Source organism: Sarcophilus harrisii, chromosome 4, assembly GCF_902635505.1.
Source record: "Sarcophilus harrisii chromosome 4, mSarHar1.11, whole genome shotgun sequence".
Lineage (NCBI taxonomy): Eukaryota > Metazoa > Chordata > Mammalia > Dasyuromorphia > Dasyuridae > Sarcophilus > Sarcophilus harrisii.
The window spans coordinates 294,834,020-294,855,659 of NC_045429.1; the positions used below are offsets into that span (position 1 = coordinate 294,834,020).

A 21,640-nucleotide genomic window follows, 5' to 3' on the forward strand; every position below is an offset into this window, starting at 1 on the left:
CAATTTCTATTTGCTCTGTAATAAGGTAAATTTTCTTTGATAACACTTTGAAAAATGATACCTATTTGATCAGACTTTCAGGTAGTCCAATAATCCTTAAATTATCTCTCCTTGATCTTTTTTCAAGGTCAGTTGTTTTTCCAATATGATATTTCATTTTCCCCTATTTTTCATCCTTTTGAATATAGAATCATTAGTTTCCACTTGCCAATTCCAGTTCTTATTTATTTTTATAATTATTTTTTATTTACAAAATATATTCAGATAATTTTCAACACTCACCCTTGCAAAACCTTGGGCTCCAAAATTTTCTCTCTCTTCCCTGCCCTCCTCTAGACAGCAAGTAATCTTAAATCTTAAATAGGTTAAACATGTCCAATTTTTCTCAACATATTTCCACATGTATCATGTTGCATAAGAAAAATCAGATCAAACAGGGAAAAAAGTGAGAAAGAGGGGAAAAAAAGCAAAAAACCAGAAAAAAGTGAAAATACTATATTTCTGAATGCAAATGGCTCTCTCCATCACAAGTCTATTGGAATTGGCCTGGCAATTCTAATTTTTAAGGTATTTTCTTTAGAGAGCATTTTTACTTCCCTCTCCATTTGCCCAATTCTATTTTTTTAAGGAGTTCTTTTCTTCAGTGAATTTTTATACTTTTTTTCTATTTGGCCAATTCTGCTTTTTAGAAATTCTTCTATTTAGTAAACTCTTGTGCCTTTTTTTTCCCCCTAACCATTTGGCTTATTCTATTTTTTAAGATATTTTCTTCAGTAATTTTTTTGTGCCTTCTTTACAAAGCTGTTGATCTTTTCTTGTATCACCTTTGTTTCTTTTAAGCTTTTTTCCTCTGCCTCTTGTTTGTTTTTAAAAATCCTTTTTTAGCTATTCCATAGCCTGAGATAGATATATTCCCATCTCTTCAATGCATGGAATGCACTCCCCACTTACTATCCTTAGTTTCCCTAGCTTACTTTAAACTCAGCTCATTTGCAACCTGCTATTGGAAACCCTTTCTAATCCTTCAGTGTAAATACTTCTCTCTCCTTCTTAAGTTATCATGCTTATATATCAACTCCCTCTTAACCATAAGCTATTTGAAGGTAAGGTTATTTTTTCATTTTGTCTTCATACCCCTTGGCACTTAGCAAAGTATTTGCACACAGCAAGTGCTTACTAAAATTTTTTTGGATTGAACAATGTTTCTCAAAGGCAGAGTTTCAAGCAGAGACTAAGTCAGAATGGATATTGTTGGGGAAGTCCAATATTAGACAGTGGTAGCCTAAGCAAAGAGAAGTTTAAACTAGTGAAATGACTGGATACCAGATAAAAATCCAGTCACTGGGATTACTAGAGTACAGTTTAAGAGCCTAACTACAGAGAAATGAGTCTATTCCAATATTCAAATGAAGTACTTAGATGTATATGTGATCTTATCAAAGATTCCTTCCAGTGATAAAGATTATATTATTATGCTGACTTGCAAAAGAATTCTTCAGAATCCATAACAATAAGGAAAACACCTAGGGAAAGCACATCTTCTGGAAAGTCCCCAATCTAATACCAGGCTTCACAGAAAAAAACTAGGGCTAGGAAAAAAAAAATCTCTTGACCAAGTTGAATCATCCTGTATCCATCTTTATTTCCCTCAAAAGGAAATCCAGTCTCAGTTGTGTGTACTGTCTCTTATAGAATCTCTTGCAAACTTTCTACCAAGACCTATACAAAATAAATGCAAATCTAAGGCTTAGAAATTAGTTACAATGATTACTCCTATAATTATTAAACCTTTAACCATTTATCAGTATTAAACAATAAGGTTGGCAAGTGCCACAGGGGATAGAGAACTGGGATTGGAATCAGGAAGACTCATCTTCATAAGTCTCCCACACTTAGTAGGTGGGTGATGCTGAACAAATCATTTAATTCCTGTTTGCCTCAGTTTCCTCATCTGTTAAAAAAAAATTAGCAGAAGAAAATGGCAAACTACTCCTGTATTTTTGCCAAGAAAACCCAAATGGGGTCATAAAGAGTCTGACAAGACTAAAAACTACTGACCACCACCAACACATCAATCAATAATCTAAATTTCACCCATCTTATTTGGAGAATGGACACAAAGCTTACCAGCCCTACTAACAGTTTAAAGTGGTTAACTTTGAGAAATATTTCTTTTTTTTAATTATAGCTTTTTATTTACAAGATATATGTATGGGTAATTTTTCAGCACTGATCCTTGCAAAACCTTCTATTCCAACTTTTCCCCTCCTTCCCCTCCCCCCCTCTCCCAGATGGCAGTGTGTGGTTCAGAAATGGTGAGGAGGTCACCATTTAATAAAAAAAGCTGGAGAGATCTCTAGAAGCAAAGCAAAGTTTATTATACATTCTCGCCAGAAGGGCGTCCCACCCCTTGAGCAGACAATTGAAGAGAGGAAGCACTTTGGGGAGTGGGGGTGGGGGTCAACACTTTTAATCTCTAACACAAATATCCCTCCCACCACTGACTCTCATCCTTATTGGCTGAGGATCTTACCTTCTAAATGAGGGAACTACCCAAGAAATTGAACTTGACCAATAAGTACATAGTTGTCTATATTTAATTGAAACAGGGAGAAAATGATGTCATGGGAGGATAGCAGGAAGGGGACTTAAGTATGCCCTTGACTCAATCTTCAAAGTCCTTCAGGTCTACTCAAACTCTAAGTAGATGAAGCCTTACTCGATTTTCACAACTATCTTGAAAGATTTTACCTCATCTTGTTCAGCAGGTAAACCAATACATGTTAAATATGTTAAAGTACATGTTAAATACAATATATATATATATATATATATATATATATATATATATATATACACAGTTATTTTGCTGCACAAGAAGAATCAGACTTTGAAATAATGTAAAATTAACCTGAGAAGGAAATAAAAAATGCAAGCAGACAAAAAACAGAAGGATTGGAAATTTCACACTCATTTCCCAGAGTTCTTTTGCTGGGTTCTATTCATCATTGAACAAATGGAACTAATTTGGTTCATCTCATTGCTGAAGATAGCCACTTCCATCAGATTTGCTCATCATACAGTATTTTTGTTGAAGTGTATAATGGTCTCCTGGGTCCTGCTCATTTCACTCAGCTTCAGTTCATGTAAGTCTCTTCCAGCCTTTCTGAAATATTCCTGCTGGCCATTTCTTACAGAACAATAATATTCCATAACATTCATATATCACAATTTATTCAGCCATTCTCCAACTGACGGGCATCCACTCAATTTCCAGTTTCTGGCCACTACAAAGAGGGCTGCCACAAACATTTTTGCTCATACAGCTTCCTTTGCCTTCTTTATGATCTCTTTAGGATATAAGCCCACTAGTAACACTGGTGGATCAAAGGGTATGCACAGTTTGATAACTTTTTGAGCATAGTTCCAAATTGCTCTCCAGAATGGCTGGATCCATTCACAGTTTTCCATCTTCATTTTTCTCTTTTTCTCCGAGCCTGAACGTGGGTAGAAGATAAGAAGAATTACAAGAAGAACTAGAGCTGTTTGTGAGAGGATTCTTCTAGAGTTAAGGAAGAAGAGCCCTATAAGACTTTTTTTAGTTGGAGTAATTAAATGGGCCAAACTGTATTAAAGGGCTGAATCAGGAGACTGATGAAGATGGAAATGAATCTCTCTGAATTTGAGGGTTTGAGTTCCTGCTTTTCTGTTGCTGCTGATTTCAGCACAACTGCTAATCCCAGTGCAGCCAGTGGGTGCTGTCCCACTGCCCCTTCACTGCAATTTCCAGTTGCTGTAGAGGCAGCTTGGAAATACCCCACTGCGCCTGAGAAGCAGACCGTAGTTTTGTTTTTTGTTTCAAAGTGAGCAAAAAAGCAAAGTGGGCTCTAACTATTGATAGATTCTATACAGAAAGAGAGCAGACTTCAAACCCTGAGGAGATTAAAAACAGTTTTGTCTCTAGATCCAAAGGTGGATATGATCTGGTCCCCATCACACAAGGCTCTCATAGAAGAAATTAAAAAGAATCTTAAAAGGGATCTAGAAGAAAAATGGGGAAAGGAAAGGAAAGCTTTGCAAGAGGGTCAGGATAAGTCAAGTTATTCATTAAAAGATAGAGTAGATAAAGAAATCAACTCCGTGAAAAACAGAATTTGCGAATTGGAAAAGATAAACAACTCCCAGGAAAACAGAATTTGTGAATTGAAAAATGTAAACAAATCCAAGAAAACAAAATTTATGAATTGGAAAAAGAAAATAATTCTTCCAAAAAAAAAAATTGGTGAAATGGAAAAAAATTCCACAGAACAAAACAACTCATTTTAAAAAACTCAATTGGACAAATTTTAAAAAAAAGAAAGAAAAAAAGTAAATTAAGAAAATAATTCACTAAAAATCAGACATGAACAAATGGAAACGAATGACTCTAGGAGACACCAAGAATCAGTAAGCAAAACAAAAACAAAAACAAAAACAAAAAAAGAAAAAAAGAAAAGAAAAAAGAAAAAAATGTTAAATACATACTTGGATAAACAACAGACCTAGAAAAGAGATCTAGGAGAGATAATCTAAGGATTATTGGACTCCCTGAAAATCATGATGAAAAAAAAGAGAATACACACTATTTTTCAGGAAATCATCAAAGAGAACTGCACAGATGTTATAGAAACAGAAGGCAAAATAGACATTGAAAGAATTCATCGATTACCTACTGAAAGAAATCTCAGAATCAAAACTCCAAGAAATATTGTGGCTAAATTCCAGAACTATCAGACCAAGGAAAAAAATACTACAAGCAGCCAGAAAAAACAATTTAAATACCCCAAGGAGCCACAATAAGGATCACTCAGAATCTAGCAGCATCCAGATCAAAGGATCAAAGGGCCTGGAACAGGGGTCCTCAAACTATGGCCCACAGGCCAGATGCGGCAGCTGAGGTGGATTATCTCCCTCACCCAGGGCTATGAAGTTTCTTTATTTAAAGGCCCACAAAACAAAGTTTTTGTTTTTACTATGGTCTGGCCCTCCAACAGTCTGAGGGGCGGGCAGTGAACTGGCCTCCTATTTAAAAAGTTTGAGGACCCCTGGCCTGGAGTCTGAAAGGCTAAAGAACTTGGTATACAATCAAGAATAACTTACCCAGCCAAACTGAGCATTTTCTTCCATGGAAAAAGACAGACATTCAATTAAATAAGTGAATTCTACTTATTCCTAACAAAAAAACCCCAGACCTAAACAAAGTTTGACCTTCAAATATAAGATTCAAGGGAAGCATAAAAAGATAAAAAGAACTCGAGAAATGTATTTCTATTATGGGTATATATAAAGAATACATGTATAATTTGGTTTTACTCTTATAAAAAAGGAACTAGAGGTGAAAAGGAGATTGTATCAGAAAAAGGGAAAAGTGAAGGTAAAAAGAGGAAAATTACACCTCATGAAGAGGCAAAGAAAACCCATTATATGTGAGGGAAAGAAGGAAGGAGGATAAACATTGTGTGAACCTTACTCTTATCAGATTTGGCTCAAAGAGGAAATATTAGACATATTTGGTTTCTCCCACCTCATTGAAAAGTGGGAGGGGAAAAGCAAAAAGGGAAGGGTTAGGGTAAATAGAAGGGAATGCAGAAATAAAGAAAAGGGAGAGAAGAGCAGAAAGGGAAGGAGGGATTCTAAAGAGAAAGTGCTGTGTAGGGCAAGTGGTACTCATAAGTCTAATACTGGGGAGGGAGGTAAAGGGGAAAGGAAAGAGAAAAGCATAATTTGGGGATAGTAAGATGGCAGGAAATAATGAGTTGGTAGTTTTAACCATAAATGTGAATGGGGTAAATTCCCCTATAAAGGAGAGGTGGATAGCAGACTGCATTAAAAGCCAGAATCCTATAATACGTTGTTTACAGGAAACACATTTGAAGCGGGGTTTTACATACAGAATAAAGGTAAAAGGCTGCAGCAGAATCTACTATGCTTCAGGTGAAGTCAAAAAAGCAGGGGTAGCCATCCTGATCTCAGATCAAGCAAAAGTTAAAATTGAGCTAATTAAAAGAGATAAGGAAGGGCACTATATCTTGCTAAAGGGGGGCATAGATAATGAAGCAATATCAATATTAAACATATATGCACCAAGTGGTATAGCATCTAAATTCTTAAAAGAGAAATTAAGAGAGCTGCAAGAAGAAATAGACAGCAAAACTATAATAGTGGGAGAGTTCAACCTTGCACTCTCAGGATTAGATAAATCAAACCACAAAAGAAGTCAAAGAGGTAAATAGAACACTAGAAAAGTTAGATATGATACATCTTTTAAGAAAATTAAATGGAGACAGAAAGGAGTACAAATTGACCATATATTAGGACATAAAGACCTCAAATTCAAATACAGAAAGGCAGAAATAGTAAATGCATCCTTCTTAGATCATGATGCAATAAAAATTACATTCAATAAAAAGCTAGGGAAAAATAGACCAAAAAGTAATTGGAAACTAAATAATTTCATCCTAAAGAATGATTGGATGAAAAGACAATCATAGACACAATAATTTCACCCAAGATAATGACAATAATGAGACATCATACCAAAATGTGTGTGATGCAGCCAAGGTGGTAATAAGAGGAAATTTTATATCTCTATAGGCTTACTTGCCTAAAATAGTGAAAGAAAAAATCAATGAATTAGGCTTATAACTAAAAAAAAAACTAGAAAAAGAGCAAATTAAAAACCTCCAATCAAACATTAAACTTGAAATTCTAAAAATAAAAGGAGAGATCAATAAAATTGAAAGTAAAAAAAACTATTGAATTAATAAATAAAACTAAGAGTTGGTTTTATGAAAAAATCAACAAAATAGATATATCCTTGGTAAATTTGGGTTTTTTGGAGGCGGAGCCAAGATGGCAGAGAAGGCACACGCGACTTTCTAAGTTCCTCTCATTCCCCTCATAACCAACTGTTTTATCCAGCCTCAGAAATAGCTCTTCACTGCTTAAATTCATGAAGATCAGAAGCATACAATTTACCAGCAGAAGTCAATCTGGAAGATCTCCAGGAAAGGTTTGTCCTGAGGGGCCAGGAACAGACTAGCACAGGCAGTGAGAGACTAAAATCTTGAGCAGACCAGGGGCGGGGGTGATCTCTGTGGCTAGAGAAGTTATAGAGACCACTCTGCTATAGGCTAACTGCTCTGCCTTGATTACAAAGCAGTAAACTGGCAGAGAAATTAAAGCCTAAAACAGAGGGTACTCTAAAAAAAGCCAGGACCTAACAAGATCTAGCTGTAGCTACTCAAACCTGGAAGTGACTCAGGCAGATTGTAAGCAGCCCTGCAGCCATATCCTGAAGTTCGGGGCTTTTGTGGGGGCAGTTACAAACCCGCATGGCAGGGGGGCACAGCCTGGGCAGCCTCTAATCAGCACAGTGGAGGGCTCAGCCTGGGGCAATAGAACTTCCCCAACAGGACTGTGCTTCCCAGAGAAGAGACATTTCCTGTCCCTGCAAATCCATTCACTGCTCAATTGCTAATACCCACAGCCCCAGGGCAGGATTTGGCTTGGGATAGTGAAACTCTCACTGCTCAGCGTCTAACCCCAGGGCAGTCATTATCTCACACAGCAGGGGTTCTTTGCAGGGAACTTTCCCACCTCTGCCCTGCAGGCCTGAGTTACTTCCAGGTGGGAAACTCTTTCCCAGAACACTCCAGTACCTCACTGCTTTTTGCAGTCCTCTAGCAGGACAGCTACCCATGCATATACCTCTCACTGCTCTGCAGAGAAAGCTGGTAACCTCCTGGCCTTGAAGGCAGACCCTACAGGCTTTAACAAAATGAGTAAGAAAATCAAAAGGAAGATTGATAGTTTCTATTCAGAAAGAGAACAGCTTTTCAACCCTGAAGAGACTAATAGCAGACAGTCTCCAGACAATTGCTGGCACCCAAATACAAAAGGCTCTCCTAGAAAAGACTATTAAAAACCTTAAAAGAGAACTAGAAGAAAAATGGGGAAAAGAAAGAGAAGCTATGCAAGAGAGTACAGAAAAGACATATAACTCACTAAAAGAAAAATTTGATAAAGTGGAAAAAGAAAACAACTCCCTGAAATGTTAATTGGAAAAGGTAAAAAACTCACAAGAAGTTCAGGGAAACAGAATTTGTGAATTGGAGAAAGAAAATAATTCACTAAAAAAAAAAAAAAAAAAATTAGTGAAATGGAAAAAAATTCCATAGAGCAAAATGACTCATTTAAAAACTCAATCGGACATATACAAAAAGAAGTAAAAAATGCTAATGAAGAAAATAACACACTAAAAATCAGAACTGAACAAATAGAAATGACTGACTCATTAAGACAGGAAGAATCAGTCAAGTAAAACCAAAAAAAGAAATGAAAGATTGGAAAAAAATGTCAAATATTTACTTGAAAAAACAACAGACCTGGAAAATAGATCTAGGAGAGAAAACCCTTAGGTTGATCCTTAGATGATCGGACTACTCGAAAATTATGATGAAATCCTTGGTAAATTTGATTAGAAAAAGGAAAGAGGAAAATCAAATTGTTGGTCTTAATAATGAAAAGGGAGAAATTTGTACTAATGAAGAGGAAATTAGAGCAATAATTAGGAGTTACTTTGCCCAACTTTATGCCAATAAATTTGATAAATGATATGAATGAATACCTTCAAAAATATAGGTTGCCCAGATTAACAGAGGAAGAAGTAAATTAGTTAAATAGTCCCATTTTAGAAAAAGAACTAGAACAAGCTATTAATCAACACCCTAAAAAAAAATCCCCAGAACCAGATGGATTTACATGTGAATTCTACGAAACACTTAAAAGAACAATTAATTCCAATGCTATATAAACTATTTGAAAAAATAGACAATGAAGGCGGTCCTACCAAATTAATACCTAAACCAGGTAGGCTGAAAACAGAGAAAGAAAATTATAGACCAATTGCCCCAATGAACATTGTTGCAAAAATCTTAAATAAAATCTTAGCAAAAAGATTACAGAAAATCGTCTCCAGGATAATACACCATGACCAAGTAGGATTTATACTAGGAATACAGGGCTGGTTTAATATTAGGAAAACTATTAGCATAATTGACTATCAATAACCAAATTAACAAAACCCATATGATCATCTCAATAGATGCAGAAAAAGCATTTGATAAAATTCAACATCCATTCCTATTAAAAAACCACTAGAGAATATAGGAACAAATGGACTTTTCATTAAAATAGTCAGTAGCACCTATTTAAAAATCATCAGTAAGCATCATATGTAATGGTGATAAACTGGAACCATTCCCAATCAAATCAGGAGTGAAATAAGATTGCCCACTTTCACCATTACCATTCAATACTGTATTAGAAACACTAGCTTCAGCAATAAGAGATCAAAAAGAAATTCAAAGGAATTAGAGTAGGTAATGAAACCAAATCATCATTCTTTGCAGGTGATATGATGGTATACTTAGAGAACCCTAGAGATTCTACTCAAAAGCTATTAGAAATAATTCACAACTTTAGCAAAGTTGGAGGATACAAAATAAATCTACATAAATCATGAGCATTTTTATACATCACTAACAAAATCCAACAGTAAGAGATACAAAGAGAAATTCCATTTAAAATAACTGTCGATAGTATAAAACATTTGGGAATCTATCTGCCAAGGGAAAGTCTGAAACTATATGAGCAAAACTACAAAATACTTTCCACACAAGTAAAGTCAGATTGAAACAATTGGAAAAATAGTAAGTGCTCTTGGATAGGTCGAGCAAATATAATAAAGATGACAACACTACCTGAACCAATCTATTTATTTAGTGCAATACCAATCAGAATCCCAAGAAACTATTTTAATGACCTAGAAAAAATAAAAAATTCATCTGGAAAAACAAAAGATCAAGAATTTCAAGGGAACTAATGAAAAAAAAAATCAAATGAAGGTAGCCTAGCTGTACCTGATCTAAAACTATATTAGAAAGCAGCGGTCACCAAAACCATTTGGTATTGGCTAAGAAATAGACTAGTTGATCAGTGGAACAGATTAGATTCACAGGACAAAATAGTCAATAACTATAGCAATCTAGTATTTGACAAAAGCAAAGACCCAGCTTTTGGGATAAGAATTCATTAGTTGATAAAAATTGCTGGGAAAATTGGAAATTAATAAGGCAGAAACTAGGCATTGACACATACACCAAGATAAGATCAAAATGGGTCCATGATCTAGGCATAATGAGATTATAAATAAATTAGAAGAACATAGGATAGTTTACTTCTTAGACCTGTGGAGGAGGGAGGAAAGAACCAAAGAAGAACTAAAGATCATTATTGATCACAAAATAGAAATTTTGTACAAATAAAATTAATGTGGACAGGATTAGAAGGGAAGCTATAAACTGGGGAAACATTTTTACACCTAAAGGTTCTGATAAAGGCCTCATCTCCAAACTATATAGAGAATTGACTCTAATTTATAAGAAATCAAGCCATTCTCCAATTGCTAAATGGTCAAAGGATAAGAACAATTTTCATATGAAGAAATTGAAACTATTTCTAGTCATATGAAAAGGTTTTCCAAATCAATGCTGATCAGAGAAATGCAAATTAAGACCAACTCTGAGATTCCACTAAACACTTCTCAGATTGGCTAAGATGATAGATAAAGATAATGATGAATGTTGGAGGGGATGTGGGAAAACTGGGACACTGATGCATTGTTGGTGGAGTTGTGAATGGATTCAACAATTCTGGAGAGCAATTTGGAGTTTTACTCAAAAAATTATCAAACTGTGCATACCCTTTTATCCAGCAATATAACTACTGGGCTTATATCCCAAAGAGATATTAAAGAAGGGAAAGGGGCCCGTATGTGCAAAACTGTTTGTGACAGCTCTTTTTGCAGTAGATAGAAACTGGAAATTGAAGGGATGCCCACCAATTGGAGAATGGCTGAATGAAATTGTGGTGTATGAATGTTGTGGAATATTATTGTTCTATAAGAAATGATCAGCAGGATGCATACAGAAAGGCTTGGAGAGACATACATAAATTGATACTAAGTGAAATGAGCAGAACCAGGAGATCATTATCATTTCAACAACAATACTACATGATGATCAATTCTCATGGACATGGGTCCCTTCAACAATGAGAGTATCCAAATCAGTTCCAATTGATCTGTAATGAACAGAACCAGCTACACCCAGAGAAAGAATACTGGGAAATTAGTATGAACCACAACATAACATTTCCACTCTTTCTTTTACTGTTTACTTCCATTTTTGTTTTTTCCTCTCAGGTTATTTTTACCTTCTTTCTAAATCCAATCTTTTTTGTGCAACAAGATAACTGTATAAATTTGTATACAAATATTGTATTTAACATATTTAACATGTATGGTACTATCTGCCATCTAGGGGAGGGGATGGAGGGAAGGACTGGAAAAGTTCTGACAGAAATTTTTGCAAGGATCATTATTGAAAAATTACCCATGCATATGTTTTGTATATAAAAAATTATAATATGATAATAATAATATAAAAATATTATATTTCCTATAATATACAATAATATAAAAATAAGTAATATTTTAATATAAATATAATATTATAACAATATAATATCTATTTTAACAATATAAAATATTATAAATATATTCATGTTTATATAATAATAAATAACATCTATATTATTTATAATATATAATATAAAATAATAAAATGTATAATAATATAAAATATTATTTTTGTAATATAATAATATAAATATAAAATAAAATTATTATATTTATATAACAATATGAATATAGTATAATAATAATATAACATATGATATAATATAATATAATATAATTATATACAAACATTAAAAAAATAAAAATAAACCAGTGTTCAATAAACATGAAAATATCTATTACTTAGAAAATTAATTTCTATTTACTAAAAACTGAGAAACTGAAAATTGAGTCTAGTAGAAATTAAGCTTATGCTGAAAATTATGTCACATATAATAAATTCAAAATGGATAAAATCTTAATACTAAAAATCACATAATTTTAACACATATAACCTATATCAAACTGTTTATGTAAAGGACAAAGAATTGGAAATCAAATGGTTTTAAAATTTTAAGTAATTAAGCAGAATTGACCATATCAATAACTAAACTAACAGAAATCATATGATTACCTCAATAGATGGGGGAAAAAGCACTTGACAGAATACAACACCCCATTCCTATTAAAAACCTTAAAAAGCATAAAAATAAATGGAGTTTTCCTTAAAATGAGAAGTACTATCTATCTAATACCATCAGCAAGCATTATATGTAATAGGGATAAGCTGGAAACATTTCCAGTAAAAACAGCGATGTGAAACAAGGTTGTCCATTAATGCACTACAATCCAATATTATACCAAAAATGTTAATTTTAGCAATAAGAGAAGAAAAAGAAATGGAAAGAATTAAGAGTAGACAATGAGGACACAAAACCATCACTTTGCAGAGAATATGATGGTATATTTAGAGAATCCTGGAGAATCAATTAAAAAACTGCCAGAAACAATGTATAACTTCAGCAAAGTTGCATGATATAAAATATACCCAAACAAATCATTGGCATTTCTATGTGTTACCAACAAAGCCTAGCAGCAAATTTCAATTAAAATGGCAAGTAACAGAATACTTGCCAAAACAAAGCCAGAAACTGTAGGCACATAAAAAAACCCTTTTCACAGAAGTTAGATCTAACAATTGGAAGAATATCAAGCACTCATTAGCTCATGCTGAGCTAATATAGTAAAACTGACCACATTAATCTATTTATTTAATGCCATAACAATCAAACTTTATAGAGCTAGAAAAAATAATTCATCTGGAAAAATAAAAGGTCAAGAATTTCAAGGGAAGTTATGAAAAAAAAATGCAAAGGAAGATGGCCTCATTGTACCAAACCTAAAACTATATTATAAAGCAATGATCATCAAAATCATTTGGTACTGGCTAAGAAACAGAGTAGTTGATCAGTGGAATAGGTTAGGTTCACAAGAACAAGTCAATGACTATAACAATCTACTCTTTGTTAAACCCAATGACTCCAAAAATTTTTGGGAAAACTGGAAAATAGTCTAGCAGGAACTAGATATTGACCAACATCTAACACCCTATAGTAAGATAAGTTCAAAATGAATTTATGATTTGGACATAAAGGGTGATATAAGCAAATTAAGAGAATAAGGGGATAGTTCATCTCTCAGATCTGTGGAGAAAAGAGGAATTTATGATCAAAGAAGAACTAGAGAACATTATGAAATATTAAATGAATAATTGTGATTTCATTAAGTTAAAAAAGTTTTGCACAAATAAAATCAATGCAGCCAAGATTAGAAGGGAAGCAGAAAGTTGGGGGGGAGGGAATTTACAGTCAGTGTTTCTGATAAAGGTTTTATTTCTAAAATATATAGAGAACTGATGCAAATCTAAAAAACTATAAACCATTCCCCAATTGAAAAAGGTCAAAGGATATGAACAATTTTCAGATGAAGAAATTAAAGCCATTTATAGTCACATGAAAACATAATCATTATTGATTAGAGAAATGCAAATTAAGACAACTCTGAGGCACCATTACACACCTCTCAGATTAGCTAAGATAACAGGAAAAGATAATGATAAATGGAGAGGATTTGGGGAAATTGGGACACTAATGCGTTGTTGGTGGAGTTGTGAACTGATTCAACTATTCTGGAGAGCAATTTGGAACTATGCCCACATAGCTATCAAATTGTGCATATCCTTTGATGCAGCAATATCACCCCAAAGGATCATAAAAGAGGAAAAAATACCCACTTGTACAAAAATATGTGTAGCAGTCCTTTTTGTAGTGGCAAGAAATGGGAAATTAAGTAGATGACCCTCAGCTGGCAAATGGCTGAATAATTCACAATATATGAATGTAATGGAATATTATTATTCTATAAAAAATAATGAGCAGGCCGATTTCTGAAAAGTGTGGAGTGAGCAGAATCAAGAGAGCATTGTATACAATAACAACAAAATTATAGAATGATCAAATGTGATGGACTTGGTTCTTCTCAACAATGAGTCAATTATAATAGATGGAAAATGCCATATGCATCCACAGAGACTACTATGGATAATGAATGTGAATCAAAGTATAGTATTTTCACCTTTTTTTTGTTGTTGTTGTTGTTGATTATATTTTTGTTGTTGTTTGGTTGATTGTATTTTTTTCTTTCTCATTTTTTTCTCTTTTGATCTGATTTTTCTAGTGCAGCATGACAAATATGGAAATATGTTTAAAGAATTGCACATGTTTAACTTATATTAGATTGCTTCTTGGTTAGGGTGGTGTGGGAAGAAAGGAAAAAAATTGAAACACAAGGTTTCATGCAAGTAAATGTTGAAAATTATCTTTACATATATTTGGGAAAAAATACTGCTAAAAATTAGAACTGGGTAAGTGAAAACTAATTACTCTATGAGACATCAGGAAACAGTAAAACAAAATCAAAAGAATGACAAAATAGAAGAAAATATGAAATATGGAAAAAACAACTGACCTGGGAAATAAATCAAGGAGAGATTTTAAAAAATTACTGGGCTATCTGAAAGCTATTATCAAAGAAACAATCCAGATAGAATGTTTGAAGAAATTGTCCAGAGAAATTTTAAGAATCTACTGATCATCTCTTTTTAAAAAATTTTTTAATAACTTTTTATTTACAAGTTATATGCATGGGTAATTTTACAGCACTGACAACTGACAAACCTTTTGTTCCAATTTTTCACCTCCTTTCCCCCACCTCCTCCCCTAGATGGCAGGATAACCAATACATGTTAAATATGTTAAAGTATAAATTAAATACAAAATAAGTATACATGTCCAAACTGTTATTTTGCTGTACAAAAAGAATCGGACTCTGAAATATTGTACAATTAGCCTGTGAAGGAAATTTTTAAAAAAATGCATGCAGGCAAAAATATAGGGATTGAGAATTCAATGTAATGGTTCTTAGTCATCTCCCAGAGTTCTTTTGCTGGGTGTAGTTGGTTCAATTCATTACTACTCTATTGGAACTGATTTGGTTCATCTCATTGCTGAAGATGGCCAGGTCCATCAGAATTGATCATCAGATAGTACTGCTGTTGAAGTATATAATGCTGAGACCATCTCTTAAAAGAGATCTCAAAATGAAAACTCCCAGGAATACTATAACCAAATTCCAGAACTCCCAGATCAAAGAGAAAATATTCCAAGCAGCCAGAAAGAAACCAGTCACATATTGTGACACCACAGCAGTCAGGATTCCACAAAATTTAGTGGCTTCCATCCTTAAAAAAAAAAAAAAAAAGCAGAGGGCTTGGAATATCATATTTTAGAGGGCGCCAAGGAGCTGAGGTTACAAACAAGAATAACCTTCCAGAAGTAATCCTTCAAGAGAGAAAAAAATAGAGTGTAATGTTCTTCTCTAAAATATAATTGTTCTCTGGGAGCAGGTTTCTTGGGGGGCTTCTGGAGGAAGCCTTAGTTTCAGTTAAATTCAACAATCACCTCAAATGCAGCCAGCGGTTAAAGTCCAATCCTTTATTATCTTTTCAAAAATAGCCTGGTTAGCTTTCTTAGAGGCCTATCTTTCTCCTTGGTTCCAATAGCTCTTACCACCAGTCCTTTGCCTCTGCCAACTTCAGCCTCTAGCTCCCTCTGAATCCAAAGGCTTCAACCAGCACAAAAGTGGAAAATGTAATGAATTGACCCCGCCTCCAAGAGAGTGCTTGTGGGTTTCTAACTTGTGAATCTCCTGAAGTCTCTAGTGGGCTTGTGGGAGCTCCTCCTTATATACTATCTCTTAAAGGTGTAAACTCTAACGTGTGAACTCTCTTAAAGGTGTGAACTCTAAAGTTGTAAACTAAGTACATAAGCATTGTCTCTATCAATTCTAGTGACTTAGCACCTTGTTTCAAGTTCTGGCCTATAACTTTCTTTTTAAAAAATATTTTTCATAATTACATGTTAAAACAATTTTAACGTTGATTTAAAGAAATATTAGTTCCAAATTTTTGTTTCTTCTTTCCCCTCTCTCCTCTTTTCTGAGATTGTAAACAATTTTATATAGGTTATACATGTGCAATCATGTAAAACACATTTCCATATTAGTCATGTTGTAATAGAAAATGGACCAAAAAACAAAACAAAAAATAAAGAAAATGAAAAATAGCATGTTTTATCTGTATTCAGACTTCCTCAGTTTTTTCTCTACAATTTGATAGCATTTTTCGTCAAAAATCCTTTGGAATTGTCCTAGATCATTGTTTTACTGAGAACAGTTATGTCATTCACAATTGATCATTGTATAATATTGCTATTACTGTGTACAATATTCTCCTGGTTCTGCTTACTTCACTTTTCATTAGTTCATGTATGTAAAATAGAGGACTTTTAAAAAATCTCAATGAAAAGGCTAGCACTGAATACAAAATTTGACATTTAAACAGAAAACTCAAGAGAAGCAAAAAAGGTAAACATGAACAAGTAATCATGAGACTCAAAAAAGCATGTGTGGGGGAAGAAACAGAAGAAAAGGGGATGAAGGGAAAGACACAGTTAATAATTGTGTGAATGTGTATAAGATGAGATCAATAATAAAACAGAAATAACAGAATGGATTAGAACAGCAGAATCCAACAATATATGTTTTGTTTTGTTTTTTCCAAGAGACACAATTGAAATAAAGACATTGGTAGGATTAAAATAAAAGTGCTGGTGCAGAATCTAATAATGTTTCACCTAAAGTAAAAAATGCTGTCTTAGCAATCATGAGCAAAAGCCAAAACAGACCTAATTAAAAGATAAATTAGGAAAATTGTATTATACTAAATGGTAATTTAGTAGACAATAAAGTAATATAAAAAATTGCCATAGTAATTTTTTTGATGAAGTCCTTATTCCTCAAATACATACTGAACCAAGTTTATAAAAATAAGAGACATTCCCCAACTGCTAAGTGGTCTAAGGATAAAAACAAGACAAAATGTTCTAAATCACTTGATTACAGAAATGAAAATTAAAACACCTCTAAAGTACCACTTTACATCTATCAGAAATGATAAATGCTAGGGGGGATTAGGGAAGAAGAGATACAGCAATGAAGTGCTGGTGTGGCAGTGAGTCCAACCATTTGGGAAAATAATTTGTATGTATGCCCAAAGGGTTATAAAACTGTGAATCCAGCAGTACTACCACTAAGTCTCTATCCCAAAGAAATCAAAGAAAAAATAAAAGAATCTGTTTTTTCAAAAATATTTATATACAAATTGAAGGGATGCTAATCAATTGGAAAATGGCCAAACAAGTTACAGCATATGATTGTGAAGGAATACTACAATGCTATAAGAAACAATGAATGAGTGATTTCAGAAAAACATGGCAAGGCATATGAGCTGATGCAAAGTAAAATGAGAACTGAGAGATATCATTGTGCATAGTAAAAGCAATGAAGTAATGATGATCAACTATGAAAGACTTAGCTGCTCTGATCAATATAGGGCTCTCATCATTATAATCCTCTGATCATTATAAAGACAATTTCAAAGGATTTATGATGAAAAACTACTGTCCATCTCCAGAGTGAGAACTGATTAACTCTGAGTGCAAATTGAAGTATAATTTTACCTTTGTTCTTGCTTTTTAAAAAAAATAACAAAAAATTTTGGCTAATATGAAAATGTGTTTTACATGATTTCACATGTATAACTGATATCACATATCTTTTTTTTTTTTTTTTTGATATCACATATCTTGCCTTCTCTGCAAGTGGGAAAGGATTGGGAAGGAGGAAGAGGATTTGGAAGTCGAAATTTCAAAAGAAAAAAAATGTTAAAAAAAGAAATAATTAAAATTTTTAAAAAATAAAAAATATTTTGAATACAGAGACATATGGAAAGACTTATATGAACTAATGTAGAATAAGGTAAGAGCCAAAATAAAACAAACCATATATAATGATTATAACAATGAAAATAGAAAAAACAATAAAACAATTTGAGATTAATATGAAACTATAAAGAACAAGCATGGCCCCCAATAGAAAGCACCCCCCATAATTCTTCTTTGCAGAGGTAGGAAGAGGCTCATGAGCATTTTCTTGGCAAAGCTACTTGAGTCATTTGCCATTTCCTTCTTCAATGTACCCCTATTTTACAGATGGGGAACTGAGGCAAATAGGGGCAAGAAGCCCAGGACTTCAGTAAGGTATTGCTATGACATGCAAATGAAATGGATTTAAATGAGGTAAGGCTTTGCAAAGTCACTAGCCTCACCTTCTTTGGACAAGATAGAGATCAGGATATCAGGAAATGGCCCTGGACCCAGTGGGAGATTTAGGACTTTTTAAGCTAAAAGGCAACAGCCAATCAGTGATTAGACTAGGTAAAAATTGCGGTAGAGAAGAATCTCTTTTACCTAGTCAAAAATTAATCAGTCAATCAGTCTGGGAAGGGAAGACCTTCTTAGAGGTTTTGGCCAAAACAGAAACAACTGCTCAATTCATCCAACCCAATCATGACCCAAACATAAAGGAGGGGTTGGCCTGGGACCTACTGGTCAATTGGTCAATCAAAGGGAGCCAAAGTGATTTGGATATAAGCATAATGCTAGATGTAAACCCCAAGATATCTTGGGGGATTTCAGTAATAAAATTGTCATGTTTCTCTTAAAGAACTTGTTTGTTCTTGTTCAAGCTTGTTTGCTTGTTTCACAGAAAGTTCAACTGAAGTTAGACAAAATGAATTGTAGTATCTAATTGGCTTAGGAATGTGACTTATTTCTATTTAGTATGTGAGTAGAAGGAACAGGGGGCGATGTAGATGATGGGAGAAATCCAAAGTTGGGAGTAGACAAGAAATAAGTGGCAGTATTTTGAAAGTACTGTGTAAAGTCTGAGTAAAGATGAAATCAGAAGAGGGTCACTAAGAAGGGCGGAAAGTGAAATCAGAGAGCAGGGCTGACGATAAGGAAAAAGTAACAAGGAATGGAGGAATTGACAATCACATTGTGGGCTAAGAATAAATTTTGGGAAATATAGCATAAAGGTAGCTGGAATAAGCCAAGGTTATGGTCAGATAGAGAAATGGCCTGCATTTTGATATAAACCAATTGTAAATAAAACAGTGAGAGAAAGGGGCTGGGGCTGATCGTCCCTGTAGAGCTGCCTTAAAATAACCATTTTAAGGCATATGCATGAACATATCAATTTATAAACATGTCACTCCCCCGCTCAAAAAGGAGCTCTCTAAAATCTTTTAGCAACCTGGCTTCAACATTCCTTTAACACTATTATCCTACCGTTAACACACCATACGTAATAGCTCACAAAGTTGTCCTGCCACCTGCACTCCCCTCTAACCAAGTTGTCTCCCACGCTTGGAACAGCCCACCCCAGCTCAAATAGCTGCCTGCCAACAACACCTTCTACCTTTTCCACGAGACACAGCTCAGAATGCAATCTTCCCACTAACCTTCCTAGACCTCAAGAGAATTATCCCTCAGCCTTCACATCTCTTATCACCGCCCTACTTCACCTGCATTCGTAAACATTTTCTATTAGGCGTTGTTTTAGAAGAGCTTAGTTGGAAAGAGGGGCTACTCAGCCCATCCTCCCGCAGTCCTTTCCGGGGTACCGCCCCACTCACCGAAAGCACCGCGGGCTGCAGAAGGGAGCGCGCCAGTGGTTGCCCAACTGAGAGGGAAAGATGCTGGAGCTCAGAAGCGTTCCCCAGAAAGGAGAATACGAAATGACGAGACTCACAAAGCCAGGTGTGTATCTGTAACACTCACATTTCCGCTTCCTATGTAGTAATTTTGGAAGCTTCCGCTTCCTATCTGGTAATCTTGGAAAGTTTCTAACCTTCCTTTGTCTCCACTTTCCTCATCTGTAAAATAAGCTAGATAAGAAAATGGCAAACTACTCTGGTATCTTTGCCAGGAAAACCCCAAATGGCATCACAAGGAGTCAGACATAACTAAACAATTTGTTTTACCTAAAAAAAAAAAAAGTTTACTAATGGTTTATTCTTTTCTGCTTCCTTAAGAAAGCTGGTTTTATTTATTAATTAAAAGATATTTTTCCTCTCAATTTTGGTAACCTTTGATTTTCAAAAGGTTTTCAAGTTATTTATTTGAATTTTCCTTTTTTTTTTAATCGCATGCCCTTAGTTGATCTACTCCTTTTCTCTTTATTGATGAAAGTGTATTTTTTAAAAATTATTTTCCTTAAAGACTACTTTGGTTGCACTCCCAAAGTGTTGGTAGTTTTCTTATTATTAGCATTTTTAATCAAATTAATTACGGTTTCTTTGGTTTGTTCTTTGACCTTTACATTTTTTAGAACTAAGTTATTTATTCTTCAATTCGTTTTTAAGTTTTTCAGTGACTCTTTATTAAATATATTTTACTGCATTGAGATTTGCAAAAATGCATTTAATATTTCTGTTCTGCATTTTTTTGAGTTTTATGGTGGTCAACTTTTGTGATGATGGAATATAAAGTTTTTTTAAATTTCCTTTCAGTATTTCTGTCATATCTAAAAATAAAAAAATCAATTCAAGTCTTTCATGTCTTTTAAATTTATTTTTATTGGCAAGATTTGTCTAGATTTGAGAAGGATAAACTTTTCCCACCATAGCAATTTTACTATTTCTATTTAACTTTTCCTTTAAGTATTTAGAAGTTATACCAGTTGGTACATATATATTTAGTATTAATATTGCCTTTTGGCTAAATGTAGTTTCTCTATCTCTGTTAATTAAATCTCTTCTTGTTATCATCATATTAGAGATAAGAACTGCTACCCCTACCTTCCTTTTTTCTTCAGTTGAAGTGTAAGTAGCCCCTTATTTAACTCTTTATGTCTATTCATATTTCAGCTATATTTCTTGTATAAAACATTGAATTTTTCTTCCTAATTGATCTATCCTTTTCTGTTTTGTGAATGAGTTAATGATATTCATTTTACGGTTATCACTGTTAATCCTGTCTTTCCTTCCCGTTCTGTTATACTTTCTTCTTGTTTCCTTCTCTCTCTTTATAAAAAACAGGAGAGTAGTAATGGGGGTTGAGCTCAATACCAATACTCTTAAGTTTGCTAAAATTTATTTTTGTACCTGTGTCCATTTATTTCTCTCACCCAAAGCTTCACAAATGATTAACCTTTCTTTTCCCTTGTAAGCCTTTCTTTGAAATCCAATTCTACCCTCCCTCTTTTTCCATATCTTTCCCTCCTATAACTCTGTTGAATGGAAATATTTCTTTATTGCACTGTTAGGTTCAAATACTCCCCATGTTTAAGCCTCATTCCTTCCTTCTTGTTTGCATAGATTTATATTTGCACATTCCAATTTTGTAACATAATTTCCCCATAATTCCCCTCTTCAGTATTCCCCTCTCTTTTGTATTCTTCCGTTCCCTTCCATTATTCCTTTAAAATCATCAGATCCTAACAGAGCCATTCCTACTGTTCTCTAGAATGTTTTTATCACCTCTGATAATGATAGAGTTTTGAAGAAACACATTATTTCCTACATGTTAAAATGTAGGCAGTTTATCTTTTAGTCCCCTC

General features: G+C 33.9%; 1 protein-coding gene across 1 annotated transcript in view; it reads right to left on the reverse strand.

The window, feature by feature from the left end:
- The window catches only part of PGBD1 (piggyBac transposable element derived 1), a 62,350-nt gene extending 42,494 nt beyond the window's left edge, over nt 1-19,856 (reverse strand). The window contains exon 1 of the mRNA XM_031968428.1: nt 19,716-19,856. The gene's annotated coding sequence lies outside the window, so the exon portion shown is untranslated. The remainder of the gene's footprint in view (nt 1-19,715) is intronic.
- Nucleotides 19,857-21,640: the final 1,784 nt, after the last annotated feature.